This window comes from Zalophus californianus, chromosome 3 (genome assembly GCF_009762305.2).
Source record: "Zalophus californianus isolate mZalCal1 chromosome 3, mZalCal1.pri.v2, whole genome shotgun sequence".
Lineage (NCBI taxonomy): Eukaryota > Metazoa > Chordata > Mammalia > Carnivora > Otariidae > Zalophus > Zalophus californianus.
The window spans coordinates 102,295,251-102,316,496 of NC_045597.1; the positions used below are offsets into that span (position 1 = coordinate 102,295,251).

General features: G+C 36.2%; 1 protein-coding gene across 8 annotated transcripts in view; it reads left to right on the forward strand.

Moving 5' to 3' along the window:
- Positions 1-21,246, forward strand: part of R3HDM1 (R3H domain containing 1) — a 198,699-nt gene that overhangs the window by 32,540 nt on the left and 144,913 nt on the right. The window contains exon 2 of one of the 8 annotated variants that reach the window (XM_027588759.1): positions 4,105-4,204. The exons of the other annotated variants lie outside the window; for them this stretch is intronic. The gene's annotated coding sequence lies outside the window, so the exon portion shown is untranslated. The remainder of the gene's footprint in view (positions 1-4,104; positions 4,205-21,246) is intronic. 8 annotated transcript variants of the gene reach the window in all.

Consider the following 21,246-nt stretch of genomic DNA (forward strand, 5'->3'; position numbering starts at 1 on the left):
TCTAATAAGTCTAGAATTTTGCTGGGGACTGACCTCAAATTTACCAGTCTTTACACCATTTATTGAAAATTGGGAGATCATTTACCAATATCTAGACTTTTGAAAAATTTCATCTCCTTAGTTTTAAAAAACTTACCATTTCAGGTTTATTTATGCTATCAGGTTCAAGAGATGACCTGAACATTTGATCACTTGAGATTTTAAGTTGGCTATGTGTTTTCACCTTTTTATCCCTACCTTAGTCCTGTACATTTTAGCAAGTATCTTTTTAAAGCCAAGTGTGTTTAATAAACTAAACTTATCTGGCTGGGACAAATTCAGCTTTAGGAAAGGTAAACTTCCTGTTTCAATTGCAGTAAGTGTTTACTATTGATTTCATTTAATTTCTTGTGGAAATAAATGAGCTCTTTTACTTCTTACCTTACCATTTGCTGTTAGGTTGATAACTGTGGTGATCACAAGTACCAGTTTATACCTGTTGCCCTGTGGAAAATAATGTGCCCCCTTTCACTCTCCCTAATTTGGACAGAAAATTACATGGTCATTTTCTCTGTCATTTGCTTATGGCCATCATTGGCAGAAATATTTTGGATTCAGGTGTTTTGGATTTTTTGGCTGATAACTTGATTGCTTCATTTATCCCTTACAACAGCAGGTAGTCTACAGGACGATACTTGGGTACCCTGAAATCCTTAGCAAGGAGAATAATTCACAAAAGAATGTGTCATCATTGTGCAGGGGTCATATAATCTAATTTTTGCCTATGCACCACCAAAGGAAGTATTAGAATTGCCTTTTAATTTAAAGAAAGAAAAATTCTCTCTATTCTGAAGGATTTGGTACATTTTCTCATTTTCTGAGAATGAAAACTGCATGTCTCTCTTGTTCCCCTTTTGCCCTTGCTGCTTTAACACTCACCCAAATTAATCCTCAATCAGGTATCTGTATTAGCTGTTTTGATAGTTAACATATGTCTTCCTTTCCGTGAGAGTGATTTTATGGTATACTGTTTGGCACTTTGGAAGCCATCTTAAATTTGGGACAAGGTAATTGATATAAAATCATAACCTTTTCAGCACTCAATAAATGTTAGCCATTACTATTTTTGAAATAAACTGAGGCTGGGTGGAGAAAGTACCCAAAGCTGAGTGTAATATTTTTATAACCCTGGTACAGAGAACAAAGACCAACAACTAAAAATAAGCTAGCTACTTAGTACTAGCCTTAAAGCAAGTTTTAATGTTTATGGTTTGGCTCTTTATTATGTGTTGTCCTGTATATTTTGTATCTCTACCTCAGCAGTCAGGTAGTCATGGACAGTTGCTTAATCGTTGTGTCTGTTTTTGAGAGGAGAATAAGGTAAGTCTGACAGAGTCACATTTTCCACAAGTATAGAAAGTAGCATGGAGGTGCCTGGGTGGCTCAGTTGGTTAAGCGACTGCCTTCGGCTCAGGTCATGATCCTGGAGTCCCGGGATCGAGACCCACATCGGGCTCCCTGCTCAGCAGGGAGTCTGCTTCTCCCTCTGACCCTCTTCCCTCTTGTGCTCTCTCTCATTCTCTCTCTGTCAAATAAAAAAAAAAAAAAAATCTTTAAAAAAAGATTAAAAAAAAAGAAAGTAGCATGTAGATTTTTACTGATTTTTATAAACAAATACCTAATATACATTTAGAAGACAGTTAAGAAAAATACAAATCAATCAAAATAATGAAAACTAGCCACTAATAAATTATTATTACGCAGAGAAAACCACTGTTAACATTTGGTATATATCCTTCCAGACTTTAAAAAATGTATTTTTTGCATTTCCTAGCCAAATAGTTATCACTAAGTTAATAAGTAATTCCTTTTTTTATTTTAACAAAAAAATGAGATCATTTGTACATACTGTTTTGTGGTCTGGTTTTTTTTTTTTTTTTTAAGATTTTATTTATTTGTCAGAGAAAGAGCGCAAGCAGGAGGAGTGGTGGGCAGAGGGAGAAGCCTCCCTGCTGAGCAGGGAGCCTGATGCAGGACTTGATCCCAGGACCCTGGGATCATGACCTGAGCCGAAGGCAGCTGCTTAACCAACTGAGCCACCCAGGCGTCCCCCTGGTTTGTTTCTTTTTCACCTAAATATCATCATCTTGAGTGCCAGTAAAGGAATTTCTGCAGCTTATTGAGTGTATTTCCATTTACTCAGCCAGTCCTGTAGTGTTTATACTTGTTCAGTTTTTCTGACTGTACTATGATACATGTTGTAATTTTTTCTTTTGGATAAAATTCCTCTAAGTCCAGGAAGACTTTCCTGGATCAAAGGATATGTTCAGTATAAGGCTTTTGATATATACTGCTAAATTTTACCTCCAAAGTTCTTGGACCATTTTTCACTCCCACCAACAATGTATGAAAATGCCCATTTTTCTGGGCCCTCCATGGACTTGTCAGAGTTCTCTTCTGTCCTTACCAGTGAAAAATGCTCTTCTCTAAAATTGTGCTTTTCTTTAATCCAAAATCTTTCATTTCTTTTCTGTGAAATACTTTTTTTTTTGCCTATTTTTCACAGGTATGTTCGTTTTTTTATTCTTTATTTAGAAATTAAAAATATCCTTTAACAGTAATTATTAAATTTTTGTTACTGGAAATTATTGCACAGAGCTAACTGAAGATGCTTTGCAGTTTCAACAATAAGAATAAATTACTGCCTTTTGCAATGAGAAGATACGTTTAAAATTTAAATGCAGATACACATATAGTGAATTGAAAATTTTCCTAAATAATTTATGATTCAGATATCACTCTTGAATTTCATTTTATCTGAAAGGTTTTCCTCAACAACCACTCTCCCTGAGCTAGAAACACTAAGTAGAATACTAGATTTCTCTTTTTCTGTTTTCATAAACTTGGCAGTTGCTTTGGGATACTGATCTAGGATACGTGTAAAACGCTTGATATTATTTTACCTGTTCCCTCTATAGAAGGGGCATGAGTTAGGGGTAAGAATGGTATTGCCAGCAGACCTCACAAGATATCATTTATGTTGGTGGGTTTACACAACTGTAGTGTTTGGAGCCTCAACTTTGAAGTTTTGTTTTTGTTTCACTTTACTCACATAAAGTAAAGCAAGTACTCAGGTCATATATGTTAATAAAGTTTACAGAGAATGAATAAACCAGATGTCAAATTATTAATTGATTGTGAGAATTGAGTTTTGTTCCAGTCAGCAATACCAGTGCATTCTATCCAGGGTAAAACCTGCATGGGCTAGCCGATTATAATTAGAAGGTTTTTGGTGACCAGGGTTCAGATTAAAGTGAGTTGGTTGGTTGGTTGGACGGTTACAGTGGAATATACCTATTCTAGGGAAGGAACAATCAAATGTATAGGCCTGAACAAAATGGTTTCTTCCTTGTTGGTGTTGGCACTCCTGACTCTTGTACTTGTCTTCAAGATCAGGGTCTCAACTTTTTCAAGTATGAAAGAATTTCGTTTTAATTTCTAAAAGGTCAGTAGTAAAATGCCTGGGATGTAGATCTTGCTGTTACTCAGCAGTCTGCAGCTTGTAGTCTGGTAATCCCTGCAATAGCCTATCAATCCTGCTTCTCTTTATAGCCTTGGTCCAGTTAAGGCCCAATATAATTAATAAGTACTCACTCCTTGAGGCTATATACCCACGTACTTTAGGTGCTATTAAACTCTGGAGTCATATTTACAGTGACTTGATTTATTCCCAAAGATAGACAATTGCATAGTATGTTTGCATACACATACACACATAAGCTTTACTTTTGACCCATATAGTGTAATCTTTTTATTACTACAAGGAGAAGGTTGGGGGCACACTGCTTGCCTGAAGTACTGCCAAGAATGGTAAAGTTGCTAATTCCAGCAATGCGGAATATATCAAGATACAGCTATCATATCTTGCCTTTAAAAAAATTAAGTTAGGTCTTTCTATTTTTAATTAAATGTCTAAAATGACATGGTATTCGTAACAGCTCCTTTTCATTGAAGGGCTAAACCATGCCTTAAGAATCATCTACTGGTCTCATTTCAGGGTTTATTTCTGTATGTAGGGTTTTTTTTGTCTTTTTATTATTATTCTCTTTTTAATTGTTTTACTAGAACCCCTATTCAAAGGGTGAATATTGGATGACCTGTTAGAAGAAAGGAGTGGAGGGATACGGAGTTAACGCTTTGCTGCTGAGGAACAGTTTCCACATAGGTAACCACCTTAGGTAGATAAGAGGCCTACCAGTTCTGTTCTGGGATTTCTCTGATGTGAAAAGACAAAGAATGTGCAAAGAGACAGCAAAGGGAAGACTTCTTCCTCCCCCACCTCCACCCCAGGGAAAATCGTGATCTTAACAAACTTCAACTCTATAAAACCAGTTGCTCAGGCCAGAAACTTTAGCATCACATTTATTTTCTCCGGCTCCCCCCAATCCAGTAATCCTGTTTTGTTTTGTTTTCACTGGCTTTATATTCTGGAGTATATGGACCAGACTTGCCCTACTTTGTACCACAAAAAGGAAACAAGAATAGATGGTAATGTTTGCCATTTAAACCAATTAACAATGTAGAAGACATTGGGCACCTGTGTGGCTCGGTCGGTTAAATGTCTGCCTTCGGCTCAGGTCATGATCTTAGAGTCCTGGGAATCAAGCCCTGAATCAGGCTCCCTGCTCAACGGGGAGTCTGCTTCTCCCTGTCCCTCTGCCTCTCCCCCTGCTTGTGCTCACTCTCTCTCTCAAATAAATAAATGAAGGATCCTTCCATTTAAAAAAAAATGTAGGAGACATTCAAAAAATTACACAATCACCAATAGGTGATACATCAAAGTGAATAAGCACATAGACTCTGCAGCTAGACTACTCATTTCAAATCCTTGCTTTACCACTAGCTAGTTGTGTGACCTTAGGCAAACCTAAACCTACCTGCCTGTCACATAGTAAACCCTTTCTGAGCGTTAGGTCATGATCCTTTTCCTGTTTTTGTCCAAGAATTAGAAGAATCTGTTCTTTGGCTAATAAATTTGAATCTATTAATTATCAATAGCTCTTTTATTTAGGTAGAGTATTTGAGGTAGTCATTTTAAAAATTTAAGCAACTGAATCATCCTTACTCTTTGCCACTTAAGTTTTTGTTCCACCAATTGATCTCCAGATTAATTCTCTGGTTGTTATTTGATATACAACTTAAGTGATCTGGATGTTGAATGTCGTGTCCAATTGTAATGCATTTTCTTACATGTCTCTCCCATTTAGGAATGTATAAGCAAATAGTGCCTTAGCCCATATGCTTGGCAAAAAAAAAAAAAAAAATGATCTTTCATTTGTTGGTAGTTAAGTGATTAGCTGGTTACCTTCAGCCTCTTGGAAATTTATTTTGTATAACTTAATTTTGTCAGCTAAGAAGAGGATGATCAACACCAGAAAAACTGGTTCATATACCCAAACGGACAGAAAACTTCTTTGAAAAAAAAAAAATGATATCCCACACCTCATGCAAGAATCAGAATTGATTTCCCCTGGAGCATAGAGGTAGCTCCAGTTGGTTAAGCATGTAACTCTTGATTTGGGCTCGGCCCCGCATCGGGCCCCTTGCTGTGCATGGACCATGCTGAAAGTTTTCTTTCTCCCTCTTCCTGTGTCCCTCCCCCATCTCCCTCTCTCCCTCTTTTTCTTTCCCTCCTACCCTCCCTTTCTAAAAACAAAAGAAAAAAATATCAGTTTCCCCTTATAGCTATCCAGTTCTCCCAACGTTGTAGAAATGAGCATGAAAAGAATGAAATTAAGTAAATCTTAGACATTGCTGTTGAGATGTAAAATATAGCTTTTCACCAATATTACCAGAGGACCTGTTACTCTTGCATGACATCACACACACATTTTCATTATTCTAGGTCCTTTGTCTTTGATTAGGCTTTGCTATCTCATTTTCAAAACTGTTATTTTTAAAGATTTATTTATGTATTTTAAGAGAGAGAAAGTGTTGGGGGGAGGGGCAGAGGGAGAGAGAGAATCTCAAGCAGACTCCCTGCTGAGCGCAGAGCCATCACAGGGCTCGGATCTCACAACCCCGATGTCATGACCTGGGATGAAATCAAGAGTTACGCACTTAACTATCTGAGCCACCTAAGGCGCCCCTCAAAACTATTTTTGATGTACACATCTTTTGTGACCAGATTTCCTTCAAGAAGATTCGTTTAGGCAATGACTTTATAAAAAACTGCCTTTCTACCCCTTAGAAAAGTTAATACGCACCTTTTAACATTCTTTGACTCATTTCTCTTGAGCCCAAAGATGACTATACCTTGCTTTAAAACATGTTCTACTACCAGAATTCCTGGAATCAGTATGTATTTTTAGTTAATGAGGAGTATAAAATGTTTGCTGGTAATTGTTTTTCGAATATGTCACATATAGATAAATTGGATTTTGTCAAATTAAAAGATTTTGTATTTCAGTGAACATCATTAAGAAAGACAACCCATTTGAAAAGGATAAAATATTTGAAAATATTTATCTAGTAAGGGACTTTTATGTGGAAAATGCATAAAGAACTATTAAAACTCTATATATAGTAAAGACACATAATCTAATTTTTAAATGAGCAAATGATCTAAATAGACATTTCTCCAAAGAAGATATACCTACGGCCAAGCACATGGCAGGGTAACCGACATCATTAGCTATCAAGGGAAATGCACATTACAGCCATAATGAGATACCACTTTATACCCACTGAGATGGCTGTAATCAAAAGACAGATAATAAATGTTGGCAAGGATAGAGAGAAATTGGAACTCTTGTACACTGCTAGTGGGAATGCAAAATTGTACAGCCACTTGGGAAAGTAGAGTTGCCATTTGACCCAGCAATTTGACTCATAGGTATATAGCCTAGAGAAATAAAAACATATGTCCACTCAAAAACTTGTACATGAATATTCATGGCAGCATATGCATGATAACCAAAAGATGGGAAACAACCCCCAAGTGTCTGTCATTTTTATATGAAATGTTCAGAATAGGGAAATCTATAGAGACAATAGATTATTGATTATCTAGGGCTGGGTAGGGGTTGTAGGGATTAGGCGACACTAGTTAAACCATACAGGGTTTCTTTATGGGGTGATGAAAATGTTCTAAAATTGATTGTGGTGATAGTTACACAATTCTGTGAATATACTAAACATTACTGAATTGTACACTTTAAATGGGCAAATAATATGTGAATTCTATCTTAATAAAACTGTTACAAAAAGTAAACGTCAGGAGGGCTTACACTGAAGACAGTGGTGGCCATGTAGCTACTGTCTCTAAATTTTCCTTGGGAAAAATACAGAATGAGAAGAAAAAATCTATATAAAACTTGTAGATATAGCATAATTTGAGAGAATTTAAAACCTCAAAATAAATTTAAGTAAAAAGAAAAAATATAAAATCTAGCATATGAGCTCTCATATTCACTCCATCCTGCCTGCCACACAACATTTTATGGCAAGCAAAGCCCCCCCCCAAAAAAGGAGGGGCAAAATGGAGAGGGAAGCTAAGCTTGATCTAAACACTCAGCCAGAAAGACTAAGTACACGCTAAAAATTCTAAAAGAAAAAGGATTCAAATCAGAGTAGGGAAAGAACATAAAGATACAATTTGAGGCTGCAGCTTTCAAAATGTCTAGCTTCAGGGGAGGGAAGAAGGCACATAAGGAAGGGAGACGCCTTCTTTGGCAGTTGGGTGGTGAAGAAAGAATAAAGCAAAAGCAGGAAATTCAGAATCCAGTAAGACAAAGGGAACCATAAAACTGCAGGATTCATAACCAACTTCTCCCCCAGAACAAAACGGTTGTCTGAAATATCTGGAATTTGCAGTATTGACAGAAGAGGGCACCATTAAAATAGGTATCTGTAAATCATCCCACTAAAAGAGTATTCAGATGAAAATTCATAGCTGTAAGCAGATTTATCTGTAAAAATGAAAATAAGTGAATTCAGTCCTGCTCAAAACAGAATCTAGAAAAACAATAGCAGAGTAAAACTGAGGAGAGCACAGAAAGGAAATAACAAAGATAAAAGTGGAAATTAATGAGGTAGAGTATAGAAAAACAGTAGACCTAATTAATCTATATAATGAATTTCTTTTGAATTACCAAAATAGGTATTACTAGCTAACTTGATCATGTAGAGGAATAAAGCAAAAATATGCAAAATAAGATAAGGGTGAAAATAACTAGTGACAACAATTTTTTTAATTTTAAAATTCATGAGAGACTACTTAGCAGACCTTACAGCAATTAATTTGAAAACCTAGATGAATAATTTCCTAGGGAAATACAGATTACCAAAATTGAATGAGAAATTTTAAGCAGACCAATTTCCACAGAAGAAATAATGTTATTAAGAAATTACCCCACTAAAAAGCATCAGCTAAAAAGCCAGATGGTTTCATAGAGGATTTCTACTGAACCTTCAAAGACCATTTTATTTCCACTGCTATATAAATTGTTCCAGAGCATTGAAAATTATAAAAAATTTCCTAATCCTTTTATGGAACAAATGTGGTGATACTTAACCTGATGAGAACAGTACGAAATAAAAACAAAAGCATTACAATATCCCTTATGAATATCGATACAAAAATACTAAATACTATCATTGTTATTATTAAGTAATATGATCATATGAGATTTATTCATTCCAAGAATTCAGGGATGGTTCAGTATTAGGATATCTATTAATATGATGCTCCATATTAATAGATGTGGTAAGAAAAATCATCTCCATAGATACTGAAAGAGCTTCCAAAAAAATATTTACCCATTCATGATAAAAATAAAACATATCAACTCAAGGAAATAGAAATTGCAGGATACTTTTTTAAATAATTTTTAAAAAATCCTTAGTCCTAAAGCCAGAAAGATTATAAGATGGGAAATACTAGTGGTATTTCCACATTATATGAAAACAAGGTGAGTGCTCGCTATCTCTACTAATATTCAACATTGTAATGGAAGTATTAAGAAATATAATAAGGTAAGAAATTAATCAGAGGCATGAGAATGGGTAAAGAAGTAAAATTATTTGCATATTTCATGGTAGTATAGCTAGAAAACATTAGAGGATCACTGGTTAGACTAAATCAAACAAAAGAATTCAGTAAGGTAGCAGTATATAAAATTAACTTGGCCTCATATACACAATTACCAATTAATACTCGTAATGGTGGTGAAAACCCCAATTACAATAGCAACAAAGAAGGTTAAGTACTTAGGAATAAACTTAAAAAGAATTGTGCAAAACCTATATGAGAATAATTTCCTAACATTTTTGAAGGTCAGTGGTAGACTTGAATAGGACAACTGCATTATAATTTCTAAATTTAATGCAATCCCAGGGAAAGTACCAAGAAACTTTTTATTAATGAAGATAGACTCATTGGTACTCAGTTATATGGAAAAACAAACATACAGTAATAGCCAGGAAGAGACTAAAAAAGGAAAAACTGCCAGGAGGAACTTCCCCTACCAGACATTAAAACGTCTAGTATACAACTTCCACAATTAAAAAAGTTTACTGCCACAGGAATAAAAGAGCAATGGAATAGAAAGCCCAGAAACAAACCAAGGTACAAGTGGAAATAATAAAGGTGGCATTTCATATCACTCAGGTAGAGAAGGCCTTTTTAATAGGTGGTATCAGTATATCTGGGTAGCCATTTGGAAGGAGATAAAATTAGATCCGCATTTTGCACAAGAATAGACAACGTGAAAGTTTGTATAGAGATATTCATAGCATTATTCATAATATCCAAAAAGTGGAAAGTACACAAATGTCTGTCACTCAAAAAATGGATAAACAAAATGTGGTATAGTCATACAATGAAATATTATATGGCAATAGCAAGTGGTATTGTATATACTGTAGTATATTGTATATACTACAACATGGAAGAAACTTTGAAAACGTGCTAAGTGAAAGAAGGGAGTCAGAAAAGGCCACAGATTTTATTCATTATTTACATGAAATGTCCATAACAGGCAAATGATAGCAACAGGTGAGTGGTTGGTAGGGGTTGAGGGAATTTGGGGTAAAGAGGAATGACTGCTAAATGACTGTTTCTCTTTGAGGTGATGAAAATGTTCTAAAGTTGGTCAAAGTATTGGTGGTTGAACAACTCTGAATATACTGAAAACCATTGAATTAGATACTTTAAATGGGCAAATTGTATGGCATATGAATTATATATTAATAAAACTCTTACCAAATAATAATAAACTTCAGATGGATAAAATGTTCAAAAGAGAGACAGAGATCATACAAGTACTAGAAGAAATTGGATTTTCTTGTTTAACCATGGTGTATGGAAAGATTTTCCTGCTATGACTCAAAAGTCCAGAAGAAGTAAAAGATTGATAAAGTGGACTTCATAAAAATAAGAACATTTTGCATTGCAAAAACCACTATGAGGAAAGTTGAAAGCTGACAAACTAGGAAAAATATTGTCAACACATACCCCAGACAAAAGTTTAGTGAACTCTTTTTTTTTTTAAGATTTATTTATTTATTTGAGAGAGAGAGTGCATGGGTGCGTAGGGGATTGACGGGTGGGGGTGGGGCGGGAAGAGAGAGAGAGAGAGTCCCAAGCAGGCTGAGCACAGAGCCTGATGTGGGGCTCTATCTCATGACCCTGAGATCACAACCTGAGCAGAAACCAGAGTCTGGCACAACTGACTGTGCCACCCAGGTTCCCCATGAACTCAATAATTAAAGGACAAAAAATACAGAGAGAGAGACAAAGGACCAAAGACATGATGGAAAAATGGGGGAAAGACATAAACAGACAACTCACAATGTAAATATGACCCTTAAATTTTTTTTAAGTTTAATCTCACTTAAAATTAGAGAAATACAAATTAAACAGCATTGAGATAACATTTCTTACTGGTCAGATTGATGAAAATTAAAAAGAATGACAGCACATTCTCTTGTGAGAGTATTGGGAAGTAGGCATCCTTATTACACACTGCTGGTGGAAATGCAAACTGGCATAGCCCTTCTGGAGGGCAGTTGGCAATCCCTAATAAATACACATGCATATTTTTATAAGATTTTGTTTATTTGAGAGAGAATGAGAGAGCTCAAGCAGGGAGAGCAAGAGAGGGAGAGGGAGAAGCAGACTCCCTGCTGAGCAAGGAGCCCAACGTGGGGCTCGATCCAGGACCCTGATATCATGACCTGAGCTGAAGGCAGATGCCTAACCGACTGAGCCACCCAGGTGCCCCAATACACATGCACTTTAAAAAAAAAATTTATTTAATCTCTACACCCAGTGTGGGGCTCGAATTCACAACTCCAAGATCAAGAGTCGCGTGCTCCTCTGACTGAGCCAGCCGGGCACCCCTTACACATGCACTTTTGATACAACAGTCCCACTTGTAGGAATCTTCTGTAAAAATAACCCTTCCATATGCACAAGTTTGTTCATTTTAGGAGTGTTTGTAGTTGCAAAATATTGAAATGCCCATACAGGAGAATGGCTGAATCAGTTATGGTAAAGCCACACAATAGAGTACTATGTTGCGGTAAGAAAGAAAGGATTATCTCTGAACTGTGATGGTGCAATTAAGTGAAAAGAATAAAATATAAAAGTATATACTGTCTTAACTGTTTGTGTAAGTAGAGCGATGTATACACATGTATCTGCTTATTTATGCAAAAAATACAGGAGTGATAAACCAAAAACTAATGAAATTGTTTTCCTATAGGGAATGAGTGGGAATGTGGTAGAAAGGTTGGGGATAGTGGGAAGGAGATACTTGGGATGAGGAGGAAGTAACACGTCTCCAACTAGACTTTTCTTTATAATTCTGACTCTTAGAACTCTGGTGATATTTCTCATGCCATCCAGAAATAAATAAAAATAAACCCAGTGTGTGTGTTTGGGCAGGCAGAGGGGTGGGGGTGGGGATTCCAAAATGGAATACAAATCCTAGCCAGTGAACCTAACTATATTACAAATAAATAACGTAAGTACAGTGACTTGAGTGGGGAAGAAAAGAACTAACCTTGGGAAACAGTACTTTATGTACTCTGAAGACAAAAAGAACAAATATTGCACTAAATGTGTTCTCCCAGAGGTGTTGGTTGGGAATTCTGAAACTATCTTTTTTGTATACTGAGTTTGAACAACTAAGTGAATATATCATAGATAACAAAAGTACGATTTCTCACTGTTGGATAAAGCACTTAAAGATAGTGAAAGGAATAGTCTAGAATGAACACTGTTTTCTTTCACTGGAGTTGGACATATCATTAAATCATGAACCCATGATTGAATGCATATACAAATGCAGAAATACAAAAGTAAATATAGATGTATGAATGTTTATGTCCTAGCTCTCTCTCTCTTGAGAGGGACAAAGAGCACTGAGACCCTAGTCAGAATAAGCACATGAGTGCCCATGTTCTGCGTGGAGCACTGGGTGTTATGCACAAACAGTGAATCATGGAACACTACATCAAAAACTAATGATGTATGGTGATTAACATAACAATAAAAAATTTTTTAAAAAAGAATGAGCACATGAGTGCCCAGATCCTCTGTAAATACCATTTCCAGGAAAAAGGAAACGTGGATCCTTGAAGAGGTGGTTCTGTCTGAGTCTGGGACCCAGAAAATATGAATGAGCCTGGAACATCATGTAGTACCAGAAAGTAATTTTTAAAATGAGGGTATTAGATTATAATATATATTCAAATATTCATACATATAAAACAAAATTAAAGGGGGAGAAGGGATAGTGCTTTCTTACAGTGGAATTCCAATAACTGTATACTTCCAATAAGTATAGAAGAGAAGAAGGAAATGAAAATCATCCTTAGGCAAACAGCATTGTAATAATTATTGCATGCAAGAAGTATCAGTGGGTGCTAAAATTGGCAAAATTACGATGAGAAACAAGATGTTTTCAAAGTTACCAAATGCCTCCCCACAAGATACTTATTAATTACAAAGGGGAAAATAGCAACTGTATAGGAAAAACATGGCAGACACCACCTTAAGTAATCAAAGTAAAAATCACCAGTTATAAGACAACATGGCAACATCATGTATACCCGGATATGGTTCACTGAGAAGGGTATAATTTCACTTCTGTGGTATTCTTGCCCAAAATGCATTATCTTAATTTAATCTAACTTCTAATGAGAAAATAAGGCAAACTTAAATTGACATTCTATAAAATAACTGACCATTGTGTTTCAAAGGTGTAAAGGTCATGAAAGACAATCTGAGGACCTGTCACAGATTGAAGGGAGGGAGGGTAAGCAGACATGACAACTAAATGTGAGATCCTGGATTGGATCCTAGCTCATGAAAAGGTATTGAAAAGCTCTTATTGGGGTGCCTAGGGTGGCTCAGTCGGTTAAGTGTCTGCCTTCGGCTCAGGTCATGATCCCAGCATCCTGGGATCAAGCCCCACGTCGGGCTCTGTGCTTGGCGGAGAGCCTGCTTCTCCCTCTCCCACAGCCTGCCTGTCTGCCTGCTTGTGCTCTCTCTCTCTCCCTCTGTCAAATAAATAAAATCTTTAAAAAAAAATAAAAGCTCTTATTGATTGAGAAACTAGAGAATTCATTTGCTTCAAGAATGTGACTAAGGTCAGATTAGTTTATAGTATTCTACCATTGTTAATTTTCTGACTTCAGTAATTGTACTATCATTATGTAACATGTTATCATTAGGAGAAGTTGATTGAAGTATATATAGGTACTCTGCTATTTTTACAACTTTTCCCCAAGTCTAAAATTATTTCCAAATAGAACATTTTTAAAAAAACAGATAAGGGCTTGAGATACAGGTATGTTCTACTACCTGAACTCTTGTTACCTGAACTCAGAAGCCAGATAAATTTTGACAAAACAGTAACCTTTGCTGTCAGAACTCTCACTATTTGAAATAAGGGTGAATAGATTCACCAAATACATGTACTTATTTATTATTGATATTTATGTTGCAATATTATTGAAACTTGGTCTAGAATTTATTTTTATTCCCCAGGGGTCAACCTTCAGGTCCTTGCTTATTCTCTCTCTCTCAGAGAGCTCATCCATTTATTTGGCATCAGCTGTCACCCTTTCATGTCACCGACCTGATCGTCTTCACTGTCTCCCTAATTAGCTGCAATAAAAGTTCTAGAATTAGTCGCAATAAAAGTTCTAGCTCTTAAACTTCACTCACAAGTCCTTGGCTGTTTTTGCTCCGACTTAACGTCTTCACCCTCATTTTTAAAACTCTTACCCTTCCTTGAGTTTGAAGTTCTTGCTTTGCTGAGCTACTCTAGGTTCACCAAATTTACTCATCCTATGCCTTTGGTTCCTGCTCACACTGTTTCTTCTCCCCCAAATCATTCACTGGCCCCTTAGATGCTTCCGTAGCGTCATTTAGTTCCCCTGTTGTAGCATGCACCACACTACTATAATAATGTTTGTATCTCTCACCAGACTATCTGTGGTATAAAGAATACATTGGAAGGGGACATGGCTATTTTAAAGCTAGAGAGACCAGTTCCCCTGCTTGGGGAAATCAAGCAGGAAGGCAATAATGGTAATGCGATGGAATCCCAAAATTTATTTTATTCATTCATTCATTCATTCATTCATTTATTTATTTATTAATCCAAACATTTAGAAAGTAGATTGCAAGACCCTTGAGGGCAGGGTTGTCCTGTTTGCCATTAGATCCATAGCTGGGCAACGCTCATGAATCCTGCCTCAAAGTCATAAATCCAGTTCCTGCCTGTGGAACATTTTACTTTACCTTTACCTGTCTCGATGCCTTACTTCTGTAATTATCTGCGAAAGTCTGTGAAATACTGATTCAGTTCATCTAACTGGGGAATATCTTAGTACTTTAGAATCTTCTCTGTGTGCCATGTTGAGTTGAAGAGGATGATTGGGCTTGTTTATTTGCTCCCTTGCTAATTTGTTTACTTGATTTTGGTGGGGATGAGCTTGGGTAGATAAGAAATTAGTGATTCTGGGACACCTGGGTGGCTCAGTGGGTTAAGCGTCTGCCTTCAGCTCAGGTCATAATCGCAGGGTTTTGGGATCGAGTCCCACATCGGGCTCCTTGCTCATTGGGGAACTTGCTTCCCACTCTGCCTGCCCCTCCCCCTGCTTGTGCTGAGTCTCTCTCTCTCTGACAAATAAATAAATAAAATCTTTAAAAAAAAAATTAGTGATTCTGCCCCATGTTAGTTTTCCATGCCAAATGTCCTACTTATTATAGTAGTATCAACATTCTTTCCCTTACCCAGTTTTTAGTGTTTCGTGGATCGTTGACCTAACCTCTCTCATTTCATCAGTCCATAACTTGGCAAGTTTTGCCTTGAAGTGTCTCCACTACCTTCATTTTTCTTTCTTAAGTAGCACTCCATCTGCAACCGTAGTCATCTTATATCTAGATTATTATAAGAACCTCCCGGGTTACATTATTACTTTCTTTGCCTCATTATCCTCAACTGAGATTCACAATTTTTTTGACATTAAGCTTTGACACTGAATTATCTCAGTGAATTTAATTTTTTGACAATGGAATGTAGTAAATGAGATAATAGATGAGGGCTTTGTAAATATATATCCCTGAGCTCTTGCTTTATTCTTCTTTAAAATCTTTCCATTTTAAACTCTAATGTTTGATTTTTAAGGTCTTTCATAATTGAGCCGATATTTGTTTAGCCTTAATTTCTACAGAGAAAGGGAATCGTGTACTAATCAAGAGTAAAGGCTGTAGAATTTAAATCCAGCCTCACATCTTGGGTCTGACACTACACAAGACAAATCACTTAATCTGGTCGTACCATTGACTTTTCAACTTTAAAATAGGGATAATAATGTCTCCTTTAGGGTTATTGTCATGAGGTCTAATTAACATTTACAAACTGTTTGCTACCTAGCATACTACATGTGCCACATTTTTCTGACATTGGTAGCAAATAAAAATGTATTGACAATCTTAGGTGATCATTACTGAAGGACTCAAAACGTATATTTTTGTAATATAACTGCACGTATGTATTAATTGGACAGGAAACACTTAAGACATGATGTAGTTTCACTTTGGGGGAGGTAATATCAGGTTCAGCATATGTTAAAAATGCTGAACATAGCATCTAAATGTAAGTAATAAGATAACTTGAGACTCATTAGGACAGGACACGGGAAAAGCAATCAAGGAGTGAACTTCATTGTTCACAAGATGAAAGGAATCCATCCCATGAGGGACATAATCCCTTCATGTGTATATTATCCACCTTTGCAGTTTATTAAATGCACTGATTGCAAACAAGCCAACAGTTAGGCCAGATTAATTTGGGGCCATTTGTAAGTAGTGTGTGATAAAAACTTGTTAAAGAATCTGATGAGCGAGGCCCTTGCATGGCTCAGTCATTTAAGCATCCGACTCGTGGTTTCGGCTCAAGTTGTGATTTTGGGATCCTGGGATGGAGCCCCGAGTTGGGCTCTGCAGGGAATCTGCTTGGGGGGCTCTCTCTCTCTGCCTCTGCCCCTCTCCTCACACACGCTCTCTCACTCTCTCTCAAATAAATAAATCTTTAAAAAATCTGATTAGCTAGTTTAGACTATCATCCAGTCTACCTTAAAACAGGCAGTCATCATGTCACTTCACTTCTGAGTTTTAGTTTCCAAACTATAAAATAACGTGGAGACTAGGTAAGAGTGTTCTTGAGGTTCACTGCAAATGTATAAAATTCTATTACTTATTTCATAAATCAATGAAAGCATTTTACTAAAGGTGTATAATATAAATAGAAGTGTCTTGACCAAGACAAGACTCAAGAGTTTCATACTTCTGTTGTTTATTGACAGTTGTTGGAAATAAGTGATTCTATTGAGGGGGCTATTCTGGCTGAAAAATAAAAATAGACACAGGAAATGAATTTCTTCTTTTTATGTTGCTGTGATTTCATTTTCATTAAAAGTAGCAGAATCTTAAGAAAATCGCCAGGGTTCAAATGTATCTCTAGCACAGAATACCACATGGAGAGACTAGCTAGCTTAATAGCACAAGGAGTGTGTTAGGGGGTGGAGGGAGATGTAGAAACCCACATTCTTTGGCATGGAGTAGTAGAAAGAACCCTCCCCTAGCAGGATAATGTCTTCTGCATCTTATTTTTTAATACTTTAAAGTGAAGTATTTTTACCAAATTACAGAGTTTTCGAAAGGAAAATATATTTGCTAATAGAGTATTGCCTTATGACAGTCTCTCTGCCCCCCTTTTATAACATTATAAAAAAATAATAATCCTAATAAAAGTACACCACAGTTTAAAAGATGTGTCACATTTCATACATAAAAAAAGCTACAATAGATTAAGACTTTCCCTCAAAAAGAAAAAAGGAAGGAAGACTGCTAGAACAGGTTATACAGAAAATTTTAAAGATAGTAGTATAATAAGCATCCACATACCTTCTGGTTTGACCAGTTCTTAATAGTTTGCCATATTTGCTTATTCTGTCTCTTTGGCGAATGTATTTTTATCATACCCCCAAATTTTGATATTGATAAAAATTTCATCTCATATAGTAACCATACGATTGACACCTCCCCCCAGTTGTTTGTAAATATCCTTCATAGTTTTTTTAAGAATCCAGAATCCAGTCAAACAACACTTCATATTTGTTGTCATATCTCTCTAGTCTTTCATAATTTTGCTTATTTTTTTTCATAATATTGATATATGAAGAGTTCAAGCTAGCTGTCTTGTAGAATGGTCCACAGTATAAATTTGTCTGATTGTTTCTTCACGCCTAGATTCAGGTGAAATATTTTCAGAGGAATATCACATAGGTGGTTATTTTTGTCCCCTACTGCATTACATCAGGAACCCTGTGATATTAAATATGGTCACTTGGTTAAGGTAGAGTCTGCAGGTTGTAAACATACCTTTTACTCTTTGTAATTAAAAGTTATCATAAATTGGAGAGTATCTTGTTCAGTAACTGTCTTTCACCCAGTAGGTTGTGTCATATATTCCTGATCCTTGCCAGAATGTCTTTACATTACTAGTTGCAAAATACTGATTTTCTACTTGTAAGAAAATGTTAACTTTTTTTTTTAAGATTTTATTTATTTATTTGAGAGAGAATGAGAGATAGCACGAGAGGGAAGAGGGTCAGAGGGAGAAGCAGACTCCCTGCTGGGCAGGGAGCCCGATGTGGGACTCGATCCCGGGAATCCAGGATCATGACCTGAGCCGAAGGCAGTCGCTCAACCAACTGAGCCACCCAGGCACCCGAAAATGTTAACTTTTTAAAAAATTAGTTCCCATAAGATGTCCCTTGCTTATGGTAATCATTTGCTCTTTTTATTTACAATGTCTTGGGAAATATGTGAGAGAACTAGATTCCAATGTTGTTTTTCGCCTTTAAAGGTCAGGTACTTAAAAAGTCAAGTGAGAGCTAAGGCACCAAAAAGTTAAGAAAGTTTATCAGGAATGTCAGTAATTAGATTTAGACAATTAAATTTCTGTTATTAGTCCCATAGTTGTCCTAGTTCCTATAATTCGGTTGGGAATTAGGTTTTTACCTTATAATTACAGTTAAACAATATGTTAATAGAGTCAGTGTGCTTCAGTTTTTGCAAACGACATTACTGAGCATTCTAAGAAGTACAGTATGAAACTTGAGATGCAAGCAAAAAATGAAATTCTTTAATTCATCTTTCTTTTACTGAGGATTTATTTTTGAAAGTTTTCCTTTGTTACCTGACCTTGTTGGCGTGTTTTAAGCACATTTCTAAGGCATCATAAGAAACCTTTCTAAATCTGTTGCACTATTTATTTGTGTGGAACACTTAACAGTGTGCAGATAAGGTGACTTAGTAATTAATGATAATAGTATCCATTAATGGTTATTAATGGTATAGTATCCAAAAGGAATATTGAAGGTTCTGTGTCTTATTGGCTAGTTGTAGATGTTCCTAAATGAAAGGTTCAGTATCAGGGCGCCTGGCTGGCTCAGTCGTTAAGCATCTGCCTTCGGCTCAGGTCATGATCCCGGTGTCCTGGGATCGAGCCCCGCATCAGACTCCCTCCTCTGCGGGAAGCCTGCTTCTCCCTCTCCCACTCCCCTTGCCTGTGTTCCCTCTCTCACTGTGTCTCTCTCTGTCAAATAAATAAATAAAATCTTTAAAAAAAAAAAGGTTCATTATCCATGGAATTCACTATTAACATCTAAGTCCTTTCCCTTCAGAATCTACTTGACAGTAATATAACTACATTTTAAAATGTTTTTAGTGGGTGCCTGGGTGGCTCAGTTGGTTAAGCAACTGCCTTCGGCTCGGGTCATGATCCTGGAGTCCCGGCATCGAGTCCCGCATCGGGCTCCCTGCTCAGCAGGGAGTCTTGCTTCTCCCTCTGACCCTCTTCCCTCTCATGCTCTCTGTCTCTCTTTCTTAAATAAATAAATAAAATCTTTTAAAAAAAATAAATAAAATGTTTTTAGTTATGATTTTTCACTAATTCAAAATTCTTTGAATTTATAAGGCCTAAAAATTTCCAAAGCTCAAAGAGAAATAGAATCATGTGGAACATTATCATTCACATATACAAGTGGATTTATCCTGACCTTTCTGACTAGTAGAAATACTCATTTTAATTTTTGCTACAATGAAAGTGAGTTCCTTCATTATTCTGCATTTTAGTTTGTCCATCTGTTTCATAGCAAAAGACTTTATTATGGTTTTTAAGAAAAGCTGCCTTGAATTTATGTTTCTCATAAGTAAGAGATTCTATCTGAGAAAACATCATTTGTACCCTTTGATAAAAGCAGTAACCATTTATGGAAAAGTCAAGAACTTGGATATTTGTTTTGGGATTCTCATGCTTGATTTTTACCTCTTAACACATATCTAGATACCAAAAAGTACAGGGCATGGTAAGGATTGTACACTGGGGAGGTAGGTATTTTGAGGAACTTTAAATTAATGTGAAACCTCTCAGTCAAGAATCACTGATAGTAGCTGCTGTTTCCACCTTTGTTGTTTGTATAGTCAGGCAAGGTTTTGTGGATTTAAATCTATTATTAAGTCTATTTATAGGACTGAAATAGAGCCTATTTTTGAGAAAGGAATAACATTTCCAAGTTAAAAAATCAGTGTCTTTTATTTTGCTGTTTGCTAGCTGGTATATATTGCACTGCTGATCTGTTAGGGCGTATCAACTGTAAGACTTAACCTTTTAGTGGCAGAGAAAAGTAGTATGTCTGGTTGGTGGGATACATTTTTCTTCCAGTGTACAAGTAATGTATAAGCCTTGTCTGATTAGGATCTGTACAAGATTCCTGTATGATTACAGAAAGTATGATCTTTGTTTCACAGAATGGGAAACAGGCATGTGCTTTACCCAGCTATCACAGAAATCAATGCTTAGAATTTAAAAAACACACTTGTCTGCTTATTTGGTGTTTTACCCAACAGACACAATTGGTTGTCTGTTTTCTTCATTTTATTTTGTGTGTCTGCTCCTAGATATTGAATGTTTAATAAGTTTCGGGGGTTTTTTTTATTTGATTTCGGTTAATTCCTTTTCTTCTAAGTCCACCACTTGAGCTCATCTAGACAACAAGCATCTGACACAAGGCAGAGAATTGTCCTCTGATCTCAGTTCTGTTGCTGTCTCCATCTGTTGGTGTGAAGAAGTAATGCTCTTGCCAGAATAAGTGAGCTCATTTTAATTTTAGCAAAAACAAATTAACAAATAAGGAATTATACTCTTAATTGCATTTTCTTCCTTTGTGACAGTTAAGTCAGTTTGAAGATGCAAAACTATGATGGGATGTCAGCTTCCATAGTCAGATTGTCTTTTTTTAGAGACTTTTTTGCTAATAATACTAAAAGTGTCAAAGAGAGTTATTAAAAAGCTGATATATTAACCATGCCTAGATTCTATACATTTTGTTTTAGGGAATTCGAGAGAAAGATAATTATCTCAACTTTTTTCACCAGTGTGAGGTCAGGAATCAGTGTGCAAAAAATCTTAAGAGTGAAAAATCTCAAAAATCCTGACAGCCTTTGCACATTCACAGTTTCATGGGCTTTTGCATCATTGCTTCTGAATTGCTAATGAAGAGCTCAATATAGCTTCTGATGCATTTCAGATATTCTGGGTGGTGACTGGCTAGAGTGTTACTGACATCACAACATACAGCTGTTGACTTTCTATTGTCTCTGAGTCCTCGGCAAGTGCT